Raw genomic sequence first — 13,061 nt, 5'->3', positions numbered from 1 at the left:
AATGCACTACGAGTTGTCATAGGGAGGGCAGGCTGGAGTTTTTTGTAGCAACCGATCTGAGATATAATTTACAAACCATCCAGAACAAAAGGACAAGATAACTTGATAGATTTCTTAGCATAGTCCCACTTCTGTATCCATCACCATAATTTTAGAATACCCGGATCTTCCCCCAAACCCCAGGAAATCATGTCATCCCATCCCCTGAACTCCCTCACCTCTAGCAAATTGTCAGCCCTGGCTCTAGATCTGCCTGCTGGCTATTTCATGTACTAGATGGAATCAGACAAAGTATGAAAATGGGGTCTCATTTGCCTTGAGTCTAATGCTAGCAGGAGGGTTTCTGGGTTGCATGCTAAGTGTTTAACCTTCAAAGAAATTCACTGCTTCCCAAAGTGGTTGCATCATCTCCCATGCTGCGGCAGTGTCTGAAGGCTGCATTTCCTCCATCCCCTCCACAGCACTTGGTATTACCTATCTTTCTTCATTACAGCTCCTAGTGGGTATGAAATAGTAACTCGTTCTGATTTGACTTTGCAATTCCCTGTTGAGTAAAGGTGGTCAGCATCTTGTTCTATACTTCTGTGTCCTTTGCGTGACTTCTTTTGGAGTATTATTACCTGTCTAGGTCATTTGCCCACTTTTCAATTATTTTTTATTTTGTGTGTGTATGCAGGCACACATGTGCATGCATGGGGGGGGGGCTACAAGACCTTGGGTGCTATTTCTCAGGCACCCTCCACACCATCCAATTTAGTTCTGAGACAGGGTCTCTGTCTAAATAGGCTGGACTACCTGCCCAAAGAACCTGCCTGGCTCCACTTCGCCAGTGCTTCACGCCAATTCCCCAAAAGACAGTAAAACATGTCCACAGAAATCCTTCAAGAAACCCTTCCCTAGTCCCAGCCCTAGTAGAAATCAGGAACATTCTGAGTGTCTGCATGGTGAGCTCTGAGGAAATCTGTGGGAACACTCAGATAGGACTCCGGCAAACTTTCAACAACCTTTCTCCTAAGACTTTAAAAACAAAAAACACGGTGCTCTACAAGGACACGTGTGTTCTTTGCAACCTTGCAATGCATAATAGTAGTAATTTTGCTAATGTGCTTGCTCGTCTGAAATTACTCCAGTGACTGGCACAGCCTTTCAGAGGGCAGAGTCACCCATTTCCAACCTCTTTGCCAGTGTCTTACTGTTGTCTTCACAGCAGTCTTCTCGGATTCCTCTCGTGTCTCTCTGGGGCCTGGCTGATGGAGCAAAAAGCTCAGGAGTTGGGAATTATGACTTGAATAGCATCTTTCTCTCAATACAAACCCTGCTGAGTAAAGAACCTACCATTTACCCAACTAACAAGCGCCTCCCCTGAAGTTGGCACACACAACACACTCCCACATTGTCTCCAGCAATTTGCACACGTGAAGCAGGCCTCAACGTCCAATGTTCTCCCCACTCCCCATAACCCCTCCGAGTAGAAAATTGCAAAATGCTGGGTTAGTCTTGCCTGTTTAGCTGAACAGGTGTTTTTTTTTCTTACTTGTGCCTTTCCATTCACTAAACCTCATGTCCTGGAAACCTCTTTGCCCTGTTGCAGAAGCGTCATCAAATGTTCTTCCGGATGTGGAGGAAAAACTCTCCTCTTTGTGCTTTCTCCCTGTGGATGGTAATGTGATCCTCTTCTCCTGGGCAGCTTTCTGAGTACTGCCCCCAGGAGGTCGCCTATTTCAGGTGATACCAGTCCCTTCCATTTCTCTAAGACATAATTTCCGGACTATTTTCTAACTTGATGATTTTCTTCTAGGAGATTCCCTACTTGTCATCATTGCTATTTTGTGTGCATAAAAGACTTTTTAAAAATTAAGCTTGATTTGGAGATAATTGCATATTCATATGTAGATATAGGAAAGCGCATAGAGCTAGCTAGCATACCTTTGACCCAGTTTTCCCCAGTAACAGCTTGTTACACTAGTAGTACATTATCACAACCAGGATATTGACATTGCTCTAATGAAGATAGAAAAACAGCTCCATCACAAGCATGCATCCTGTTATTCTTTGGCAGCCGCAATCATCTCAAGCCTCATCACTCCCAATCACTAACCACTGGGAACCACTAGTCAGTTCCCTATTTCTATAATTTTGTCATTTCAGGAGTGTTATATAAGCTAATCATGATGACGCATACTTTCCAGCCCTTGGGAGGTAGAGACAAGTTGTAAAGGGAGGCGTGGGCTGCATTTCCGGCCCGGCTAGCTTAACCCCCGAAATAACCACATGAAAATCTGTATTAAATCACTGCCTGGTCCATTAGCTCTAGCCTCTTTTTGGCTAACTCTCACATCTTGATTCAACCCATTTCTAATAATCTGTGTATCACTATGAGATCGTGGCTTACCGGGAAAGATTCAGCATGTCTGACCTGTCAGCTTCATGATGGCGGCTCTCTCTGCCTGCCTTCTTCCTCCCAGAATTCTGTTCTGTCTACTCCGTCCACCTAATTTTCTGCCCTATCAAAAGGCCAAGGCAACCGGGTGGTGGTGGCGCACGCCTTTAATCCCAGCACTCGGGAGGCAGAGGCAGGCGGATCTCTGTGAGTTCGAGGCCAGCCTGGTCTACAAGAGCTAGTTCCAGGACAGGAACCAAAAAAGCTACGGAGAAACCCTGTCTCAAAAATTAAAAAAAAAAAGGCCAAGGCATTCTCTTTATTTAACCAATGAAAGTAACACATAGACAGAAGACCCTCCTATACCAAAGAGTTCAAGATCATCCTCAACAAATAAGGAGTCTGCAGCCGTAAAGGGAATCATACAGTATGTAATCTTATGGATTATTTTCTACTCAGTGTAATTACCTTGGGATTCAACTAAATTGTTCCATGAATCAGTAGTCCTTTTATATGGTATATATGTGCCTCCCATTCTTCAAACCAGAGTCCATTTGAAGGATATATGAATTGTTTCCATTTCAGAGTCATATTGTTATGGCACATTTTCTTTTATTTATGGATCCCAGGTTCTATATGGCTATATAAAACCCATATCTGTAAATATATATAAAATCATTTATCTATACTTTTAATTTAATTAAATTTGATTTTTGACACGAGTACTATAGTTACATAATTTCCACCCCTCCCACTCTTCCCTGTAGCTCCTCCAGTGTTCCTTTTCAGAGTCATTATAAAGAAAGCTACTAGGAACATCCATCCACAAGTTTTTCTGTGAGCATGAGTTTTTATTTTTCTGAGCTAAATGTCCAGGAGTACAAATCCTAGGTCATAGGAGTGGGTGTTGCAGCTGCTGTTGTTTTATTTTGTTTCAGAACTCCAAAGTTGTTTTCTGAGAGGTATTTCACTTTACAGTTCCACTTACAATATGTGCATGATCTAGGTCTTCATCGCCTCAACAGCAGTTAGTAGTCTTAGGCTTTTAGAGTCATTCTGGTAAGTCTACGGTGATATATAAATGTGGGGTTTTCTTTATTTTGTTATTTTACAATTTTTTAAACTGTGATTAAAATCTAATTCATCATTCCCCCTGTCATTTATTGCCTTCAGTCCCTCACATTTTCTCAACTCCCTCTCAAGTTGATAACCTCTTTTTCTATTTAGCATTCTTGCATACAAATATGCATAAATATATAAATACAACCTGTTGAGCTTGGTATTGCTGGAGAGTATATGGTTTCAGGGCTGACCATTTTGTATTGGATAATCAATTAGGAGTTCATCTTTGGGAAATACCAATTATCTCTCAGTAGTCAGTAATTGATTGTAGTTGTCTACATCAGAATTCACCCTTCAGTGTTAGCATGTCTATTGGTATTGTCATTGTTCATATCCGATTTAGGCAACCCTACTGTTGAGGTATTGTGGGTGTAGCTTCCCTGTCATTTTGAGAAGACACAGTCTCACAGCTGACTCTGACAATATTTTGCCTACCCTTCCACAATGTTCACTGAACCTTATGTGCAAGAGTTGTGTTGTAGATGTATCTTTTAGGCCAGGCAACCCTTGATCAGATGATCTCTGTATTTTTCTGTAATGGTCTCTGTTTGCTGCCAAGAGAGGCTTTTTTGATGCCGACTAGAGATACCTTGTTGCAGCTTTGATTTTCATTTTCCTAATGGCTAAGGGTGCTGATTATCTTTGGGCATGCTTATTTGCCACCAGTATACCTTCTTTGGTGAAATATTGGATTGTGTTTTACTTTTTAAGTTTTGAGTATTCTTTATATATTCAAGATCCTAGTCCTTTGATAAATATGCCATTGGCAAGTCTTTTATACAGATTTATAGTTTGTCGTTGCAACCTCTAATAGGGTTCATCATACAGCAACAGTTTTTAGTCTTGATGAGGAACTGTTGTGTAGCAATCTCCTCTGAGACCGAAACATTCCATCTCCCAGGTAAACAACTCAAAATAGCTCCAGGAACATCCTGAAGCTGACCAGATTTACTGGGCCCTCCCTACCAAGAATAAACAATAAAGGCTGCTCAGAGTCTCTCTCAAAGGAGCAAAGTGTAAACAAGACTCTGAGAACAGAGCAGCAGTCTGCAAGAAGCAGAAATTAGCTAAACTACCAGGAAGAGGTTTAGACCAACTGAGTCATTTGGGAAGAACACTCTCCAATCTGTTGAGCTGCCTATAGTCTATTCAGTGCGTGCCAGGTTCCCAGATTTTATGAGCTGTCACCCCTCCTGGGGTGGGTTTTGGCGATGCAACTGTCTTTGAGTCATTTCAGCTCTTGTAAGTAATCCCTCACCCATATTTCTGTGAGTAAAACTCATTGATTCACCAATTTGGACTGTGATGGTATTTGTATTTTGATCTATTGTGGATTGTGGATTCCCTATCTGTGGTGAGTCATATTCGTGTGTGGAGGGGATTGGTGTGTGTGTGTGTGTGTGTGTTGTGTTCCCCAGGAAAAGTTTTGTGCGCAACATAATTGGCACCCAAACAGGTACGTGACAGAACCAAAGGTAAGTTTGGGAGCAATGAGTACATGGTCCTGGCTATGGGTAGCAAAGCATGAAACTGAGGCGGAGAAACTGAGGCTGAGAAACTGAGGGGAGTGCATCCATGAAAGAAATTCCCTTACAGTTGTCCTGCCCTGTATGGTGTGTGTTAATGTGTCTTTGTGCTGCCCTGTATGGTGTGTGTTAATGTGTCTTTGTGCTGCCCTGTATGGTGTGTGTTAATGTGTCTTTGTGCTGCCCTGTATGGTGTGTGTTAATGTGTCTTTGTGCTGCCCTGTATGGTGTGTGTTAATGTGTCTTTGTGCTGCCCTGTATGGAGGTTGTATGGTCCATGCTATGGGTAGTGAGATGTGGAACTAAGGCTGAGACATCAGTATTAAGAGTGCCTGTGGGAGGAATCCCAGGTTGGCAGTCTTTGTCTATGTGGTACTGGATGGTATGCCTGCTTGATGACTGGGATCCACCACATGAATATGGAGACACCCTGAAAACAGTTAAAATTTAGAGGAAATGCTGTGGGATAATGCTTTTGTACACTGTAAAGATTTGTCACTCCTATTGGTTTAATAAAACATTGATTGGCCAGTAGTCAGGCAGGAAGCATAGGCGGGACAACCAGACTAAGAGAATTCTAGGAAGAGGAAAGGCAGAGATTCAGATGCCAAGAGCCACCAAGGAATCAAGATGTGAGGTAACAAACCATGAACCTTGTGGTAAAATATAAAATAATAGAAATGGGTTAATTTAAGATGTCAGAGTTAGTGAATAAGAAGCCTAAGCTAATAGATCAGTTTATAATTAATATAAGCCTCTGTGTGGGTTTTTTTTTTTTGGAAATGAATGGCTGCAGGGCCTTTTGGGACAGAAGCTTCCATCTACAAAAGGAAATTTTGCAGTCTTTAAAATTAATGAGCAAGGGCTGAGAGTGTTGGCAAGCCACAGTAGAGGCTGCCCGGCCTCTGTTGTATGGAGTTAGAAATGCATCTGAGGCCAGCAGCCAAGCAAAACCAGGTTTGTGGAAATTGCAATTAGAAAGAGAAACGAAACTAGCATTCTTCATGTTAGGTTCTGCTTTGGCAAATAAATTAAATCAACAAACAGATAAGAGAGAGGGGGAAGTGATAGAAGATATCTCTTAGGTCCAATCTTTAATAGAAAAAGAGAAAAATCTGTAATCCAATATGCAGATGGGGTACTTAATGTTTCTATGCAAGAAACTAGGGTAATAAGAAAATACTCAGCACTTGAGCAGCTAGAATTATGGAAGACTTTTCAACAGTCAATGAAACATTGACTGTGCAATATGAGAACAGTTGGGATCAGACTGTTCTGTGGTGCAGGCAATAATATAACTAGCCATCCCTCCTAAAGGCAAAGACTGCATAACCTGATATGGTATGAAGAAAATGAGTCCCAGATGGACAGCTTATCAGAGCAATTAGGAACACCTTGTTATCTCCATCTGAGGTCCCCCAAAATGTTCAGAATAGAGGACTATTGTAAATAGAGACTGGGGGATGTTGGATTCCCTTATGTATGCTGTGAATATGTTCTATTACTATTGGTTAATAAAGAAGCAGTTTTGACCCCTGGCAGGGCAGAATATAGATAGGCAGAAAAACTAAACTGAATGTAGTAGAAAGAAGGTAAAATCAGGCAGACGCCATGTAGCCACCCAAGAAGCAAGATATGAGCCTCGTGGTAAAATATAAAATAATAGAAATGGGTTAATTTAAGATGTAAGAGCTAGCTAGAAATACACCTGAGCCATTGGTCAAACCGTGTTGTAATTAATATAGTTTCTGTGTGTTCCTTTGGGACTGAACAGCTGCGGGACCAGGCAGGACACAAACTTCCATCTACAAACCATAGAAGAGGGAACTAGGAAAAAGAGAGGCTTTGTTTGAACCCCACTTTACTGGGCCAGATAGAACCATATTTGCAGATGAGTTAAAGAAAAAGTTCATTTAGCAGGGACCTCAAGACTGGTATGGAGCTTTAGTGGCTTTGCTGAACCCTTTGGTGTGGCAAAGTCTTTATAAAGTAGGAAAGGCCTTAGTGGATCTGATTAAGTTAGATCAGCATGTCAAGAGAGTTTGTAAAGTGAGAGAGCAACCTAGAGAAGATGAGAAAAAGGTCAAACAGACAAAGAGGTTGGTCTAGATTATTCCAAGATAAATGTGGCAAGATTTGTATTGAGCAATTCCTAAAGAAAAACTGTGTTGAGTGTTCCTAAAGAAAAAAAATTGATAGAAAACCAAATTGTATGCTAAGAAGCTTCTGGAAGTCTTTAAAACCTGAGGATCACTTCATGATGGAGCAATACAAGCGAAGACAATCCAGCTTAGCTAGCCCTGGAAACTAAGAAAAATACATTTCCTGCCAGAAAATGGTGATGCTATGGGTGGAAGTGGTTTGCCCAGACAGGAACTCCCCCAACAACCAGGTATAGTGAATTGAGAGGCAACCCAGGGCTTCTGGGACTCAAGGATTCAGGAAATGCAGCACAGGAGAGCTCATGTTTGACTTTCGGATCTTCTTAGTTGTGAAGTTCTGGGGTCACCTGACACTTGCTGAGGACAGGTGACAACAGACTTTCAGAGTGTTTCACCAAGGGGATGTTTGTTATAGGACGATGGTTCAGGATGTTGTTTCATCCCACCCATCCATGGAAAAAAATTTTTTTATATAGATGGCATGATGCTAACCTCTGCGTGTTTTGCAGATTTGTATTTGGAGATAAATACGGGTACATCTAAGGGAACAGTGATGATGGGTGATCTGCACAAGGTGCATGGCCCGACACAACTATAAAATTATTGGAGGTATTATAGCCTGGTAATATGTGATGATATCTGACAATTTTCTTTTTAAAAACATTTTGTAGTCTTTAGTTTTACATTTAATTAAGATCATGATTCATTGGAGATGTTTTTTGTGTAAGGTATGAGGTTTAGACTGAAGTTAATTTATTTCTAAAATTAAAAATAGATTATTATCTTATACAATACATCCTTCCACTCCTCCCAACTCACCTCCCATCTCTCCCCCAGATCTACTCCCCTCCCAATCTCCAGGAAAGAGCAGGCCTCCAAGAGAGAAAAACCAAGCACAAAAAAAAAACCAAAATACAGTAAGACAAGACAAAAGCCCTAATGACAAAGTTGGACAAGGCAGCACAACAGAAGGGAAATAGTTCCAAGAGCAGGCAAGGGAATGAGAGACACAGGGCTCCCACAAAGTCCCACAAAATCACCAGGGTAACAATCACAACATATAAGCTGAGGACCTGCAGCAGACCCCTGCAGGCCGGGTGCTTGCTGCTTCAGTCTCTGTGAGCCCATGTGAGCTATTCTTAGTTAATTTAGTGGGCCCTGTTCTCCTGCGTCCTTCATCCCCCCCTGTCTCCTACAGTCTTGATGCCCATTGTGGGATTCCCCAGAGTTCCATGGGGAGGGGCCCAATGTAGACAGTTTAGATTGTCTCTCTGCATAATGTCTTACTGTGGATCTCTGAACCCGCTCCTACCTGCTGCTGGAGGAAGTCTCTCTGATGATGACAGGACAAGGCTCCAATCTATGCGTACAGCAGAATATTATTAGAAATTGATACATTGATTTTTTTTTTAGACCAGTCATGTTTGGTTCTAACCTAGGTCTCTGGGCTAGCCAGCCTCTGGTTCCTGGCCATCCAGGCTACATTATCATGGGTTCCTTCATGTGGAGTGGGCTTCTTGTTAAATCAGGCATTGGCTGGCCACACCCACAAGTTCTGTGGCATCATTGCCAAGGTTGTGTTTGGTGGCTAGGTTGGTGTTTGCTTCTCTTTTGGTAGCCTGAAGTGTACTTTCCCACACCAAAGAGACTAGAACATAGGAGTGAAGGTTCCATGCAGGCACTAGCTTGGCCTCTCCATGTTCAGTGACCTATATGGATGTTGTCATCAGCAATGCTCCCCCGCCCCTCCCCGCTATCAGTTTGCAGAGATAGCAACCCTCTGTCCCAGAATCAGCCTGGGTTGTTTGGAGGAGCTTCATGGGACCCCCTGAGGCAACAAATCAACCAAATGCAACCCAGTTGCACCACTTGGAGCTTAAAGTTCATTTTTATTTCTATGTTTGTTCGGTCGCTACAGCACCAGTTGTATAAACTGTCCTTCCTTTATTGTGTTGTGCTTCATTCTTCAGCGGAATATCAGTTGTGCATATACATGTGCATAGATCGGCTTTTGTCTCCTCTACTCTCTTGACTTGTCTATGTTTCTATCACTCCATAAAAACATATAGTCTCCATTGTGTGTTTTGTTCATCTTTGCACCCAACATATAGCTCTTAAAATATGATTGAGTGATATTTTTTCTGTGTTTGCCTTTTCTGAAATTGTTTTAGCTCTATTAGGACCTGTGCTTGACCATGAAACCCAATATGGACAAGTTCAACAGAACCACCATATGTGGGCTGCCCATGCTTGCTTCAGCATTGCCAAGGATTTGAACAGATATGTCTATATTTTTGAAAGGAATTATAATAAACCTATAGGACAGTTTGGGCTGGAGAGATGGCTCAGTGGTTAAGAGCATTGCCTGCTCTTCCAAAGGTCCTGAGTTCAATTCCCAGCAACCACATGGTGGCTCACAACAATCTGTAATAAGATCTGGTGACCTCTTGGTCAGTCGGCCTCATCAACTTAGACCAAGAAACCCAAACTGGACAAGTTCAACAGAACCCCCATATACAGGATGCCATGCACACTTCAGCATTGCCAGGGCATCCGTTTCATTCATTCATTTTTCATAGGCAGCTTGGAGAGAGATGGCGTATTCATCGTGTTGGGTGACTCTTCCAAAGTGGGAACATAGTATGTTTCTTTATTTACTCAGATCTTGAGCTCTTTCATTAAAACGTCCTAATTTTCAGTATGCAGGCCCTCTCTACAATCTTTAAAATAATCGTAAATGCTGTAATCATTAGCGTCAACTTCAGCTTCACATGCTCACTGCTAGTATGTAAGGATGCATAAGGATGCAGCTTTTGTATTGCACAACCTTGCTGAGGTCAGTTATCAGCATAGGTGGATTTTGTTTTGTTGGAATGTTTTATGTAGACATTCATTTAATCTCCAAATAGGGACAGTTTTATATCCTCTTTCCAACCTGTATTACTCTTCGGGTTTTTTTTTTTTGCCTTATTTGCATCTAAAGCTTGCAGTAGTAAGCTGGAAAGGAGGAATGATAGCAGGCATCCTTGCCTCATTCCAGAAACGAGATAAAAAATTCAAGTCTTTAACCCAGAGTGTGATTTTAGCCATTTGTTCATTTGTTCTGACTTTTGTTTGTGTAGATGGTACTTACCGAGTTGAGGAAGTTATCTTCTCCTAGTCTCCTTTTTATTTATCATGTCGGACAATAAATTTGTTCAGATGTTTTATGCATCGATTGATATAATCATATGAATTTTCCTCTTTAGGCTGTCTATATTTTTTCATTATGATTTATTCCGCTAGAGATTTAATCAGTGTATATTATACAAAATACTGGGTTTCATTGTGGCATTTTCGTGTGTGTACATAATGTGCTCTGATCATATTCATCCCCCATTCCCCTCTTTTGCACTCCCTCCAGTATTTTAATGCCATTTTTAAAATTAAAATATAATTACATCAATTTCCCCTTTCTCTCCAACAACCCCTCCCATGTACTTCCCCCATGCTTTCAAATTCATAGGCTCTCCCCCACCTCCGTGTGTGTGTGTGTGTGTGTGTGTGTGTTTGTGTTCCTAAGTACAGTTATAGTCTGCTCAGTGTGTACAATGTTACTTAAACACACACACATATTAATTTCAGGGCTGACCATTTGGTATTGAACAACCAATTAAAGGGTTCATCCTGGGGGAAAAATAGTTCTGCTTTCAGCATTCCTAGGTTGCCTGTAGTTCTTTTTCTAGGGTTGGGGACCCATGAGATTTCCCCCTTCAACAATAGCATGTCTGCTGGTGTCGTCCTTGTTTCTGTCTTGTTGAGGCAATCATGTGTTTAGTCTTCATAGGTGTAGTGTTCCTGCATTTCTAGGAAACACAGTCTCCCAGCAGACATTCTGTTCCTCTGGTTCTTACATTCTTCCTGCCCCCTCTCTGAAAACTTCCCTGAACCTTAGGTGTAGGAATTGTGTCATAGATGGATCAATGGGGACTGAGAAATACATGGTCACTTGTTATCTGCGTTTTGATTAGTTGTAGTTTTCTGTAATGGCCTCTGTCTGTTGCAAAGTAGAGTTACATTGTTGAAGGATGAGAAATACATTTATTTGGCTAAACCCTGGCACAAGATGTGCCTAAAATGTTTATCTTTAAAGATTTATTTATATATTTTTTATTTTTATGTTCATATTTTGCCTGCATGTATGTCTGTGAGCCATGTGCATGCACCATGCACATAGAAAACATGGATCCCCAGACTGGAGTTACAGATGGTTGTGAGCTGCCATATGGGTGCTGGGAATCAAGCCCCATCCCCTGGAAGTACAGCAAGTGCTCTAAACCTCTGAGCAATCTCTTAAAACTCAGATTTATTTATTTGTATATTTAATATATATGAATGCTTTGCTTTCATGTGTATGTACACACACACACACACACACACGTCTTAACCTCTGAGCCTTAGCCCTGCTTTTCAAATATTGACCTAGTCTTACAGAGTTGAAATACAACCTACTTGGTTGTGTTTTATATTATTATTATTTGTTTGGATTGTATATTTACTTTTTTTTTTGAAAAAATTTCCGCCTCCTCCCCACCTCCCATTTCCCTCCCCCCGCCTCCCATTTCCCTCCCCCTCCCCCCACTCCTCCTCCCTCTCCCCACTCCTCTCCCCCTTCCCCCATTCCTTTCCTCCTCCCTCTCCAGTCCAAAGAGCAGTCAGGTCTACTTGCTATTTTATCAAAAGGTTTTGTATCTAGGTTCATGAGAAATATTAATTTGTAGTTTTAATTTTTTGTACTGTCTTTGCCTTGCTTGGGTATTAAGTAATACTCATTTCATGAAGTGGCATAGAAAGTATTCAATTTTTATGTAAAATTGGTGTTACTTCTAGATTTGTTGGAATTCTCCAGTGAGACCATTTCAACACAGCCATTTCTTTCCAGGGTCTTTTAATTACAGGTTCAATTTTTTTCTAATAAGACATATTTTGGTTGCTTAATTTATGCTGGTTGAATTTGCTAGCTTGTGGTTTTCAAAGGTTAGGTTCAGTTTCTCTAAGATGTTGAGTTTATAATAATGAAAGCTCATATTTTTTCATCCTTTTAATGCTCTGTAGTGATACTGTTTTTTGATTTATTGCTTTATGCTTTCTCTACTTTATCCCATATAAATATTCAAGCCTACTGATGAAAACACTAAAGGTATTTTTCATTTGTGTTCCTATTTTTCTTTCTAGCCATTTGCCTCTCAGTCTCCACGTCTGCTGAAATGACCTTGCGCTTATCCTGCATTATGTGTACTTATTTCAAGAGAGCTTTTTGAATTTTTTGTTTGTTTGCTTGTTTAATGGCATACCTTATCTTACATGATATCTACTTATTCTACAAAAGACTTTTGGTGTTGTTAAATTTCATTTTGCTTGAGATAGGGTCTTAGAAAGCCCAGGTTGGGCTCAAACTCACCAAGTAGCTGCGGTTGGCCTTCACCTCCCAATTTATTGGGTTACAGATGTGCTCAACTTTAAATACCTACTTTTCATTTTTTAGAGGTGCTGGGAATTGACTCTAAGGCCCTTCACATGAAGGCAAGGGCTCTACTACTGAACTACACTTTCAGCCTTCCTCAAAGAATTTTCAGAGAAGAGCCGTAGTCATTTCAAATTCTGCTGCTTCCAATAAGTCTACCACTGATCATCACTTGTCTCCTCTCTCTGCATTTACTTACCTATTAGCCATGTAAGTTTCTGTTGAAAGCCGGGCACGTTATACATAAAAATGAATGACAACAATAAATTTTCAGTGCAGGACTTGCTGTTAATCCTCCCAGAAGACGGGGCTGTGTGGGTGGCTAATATTTGTTTTCCTATGGACATCAGAAATCACAATTCTTGTAG

This window comes from Microtus pennsylvanicus, chromosome X (assembly GCF_037038515.1).
Source record: "Microtus pennsylvanicus isolate mMicPen1 chromosome X, mMicPen1.hap1, whole genome shotgun sequence".
Classification (NCBI taxonomy): domain Eukaryota; kingdom Metazoa; phylum Chordata; class Mammalia; order Rodentia; family Cricetidae; genus Microtus; species Microtus pennsylvanicus.
The sequence above is the reverse complement of the archived record's forward strand: the minus strand, read 5'-3'. Positions refer to the sequence as shown.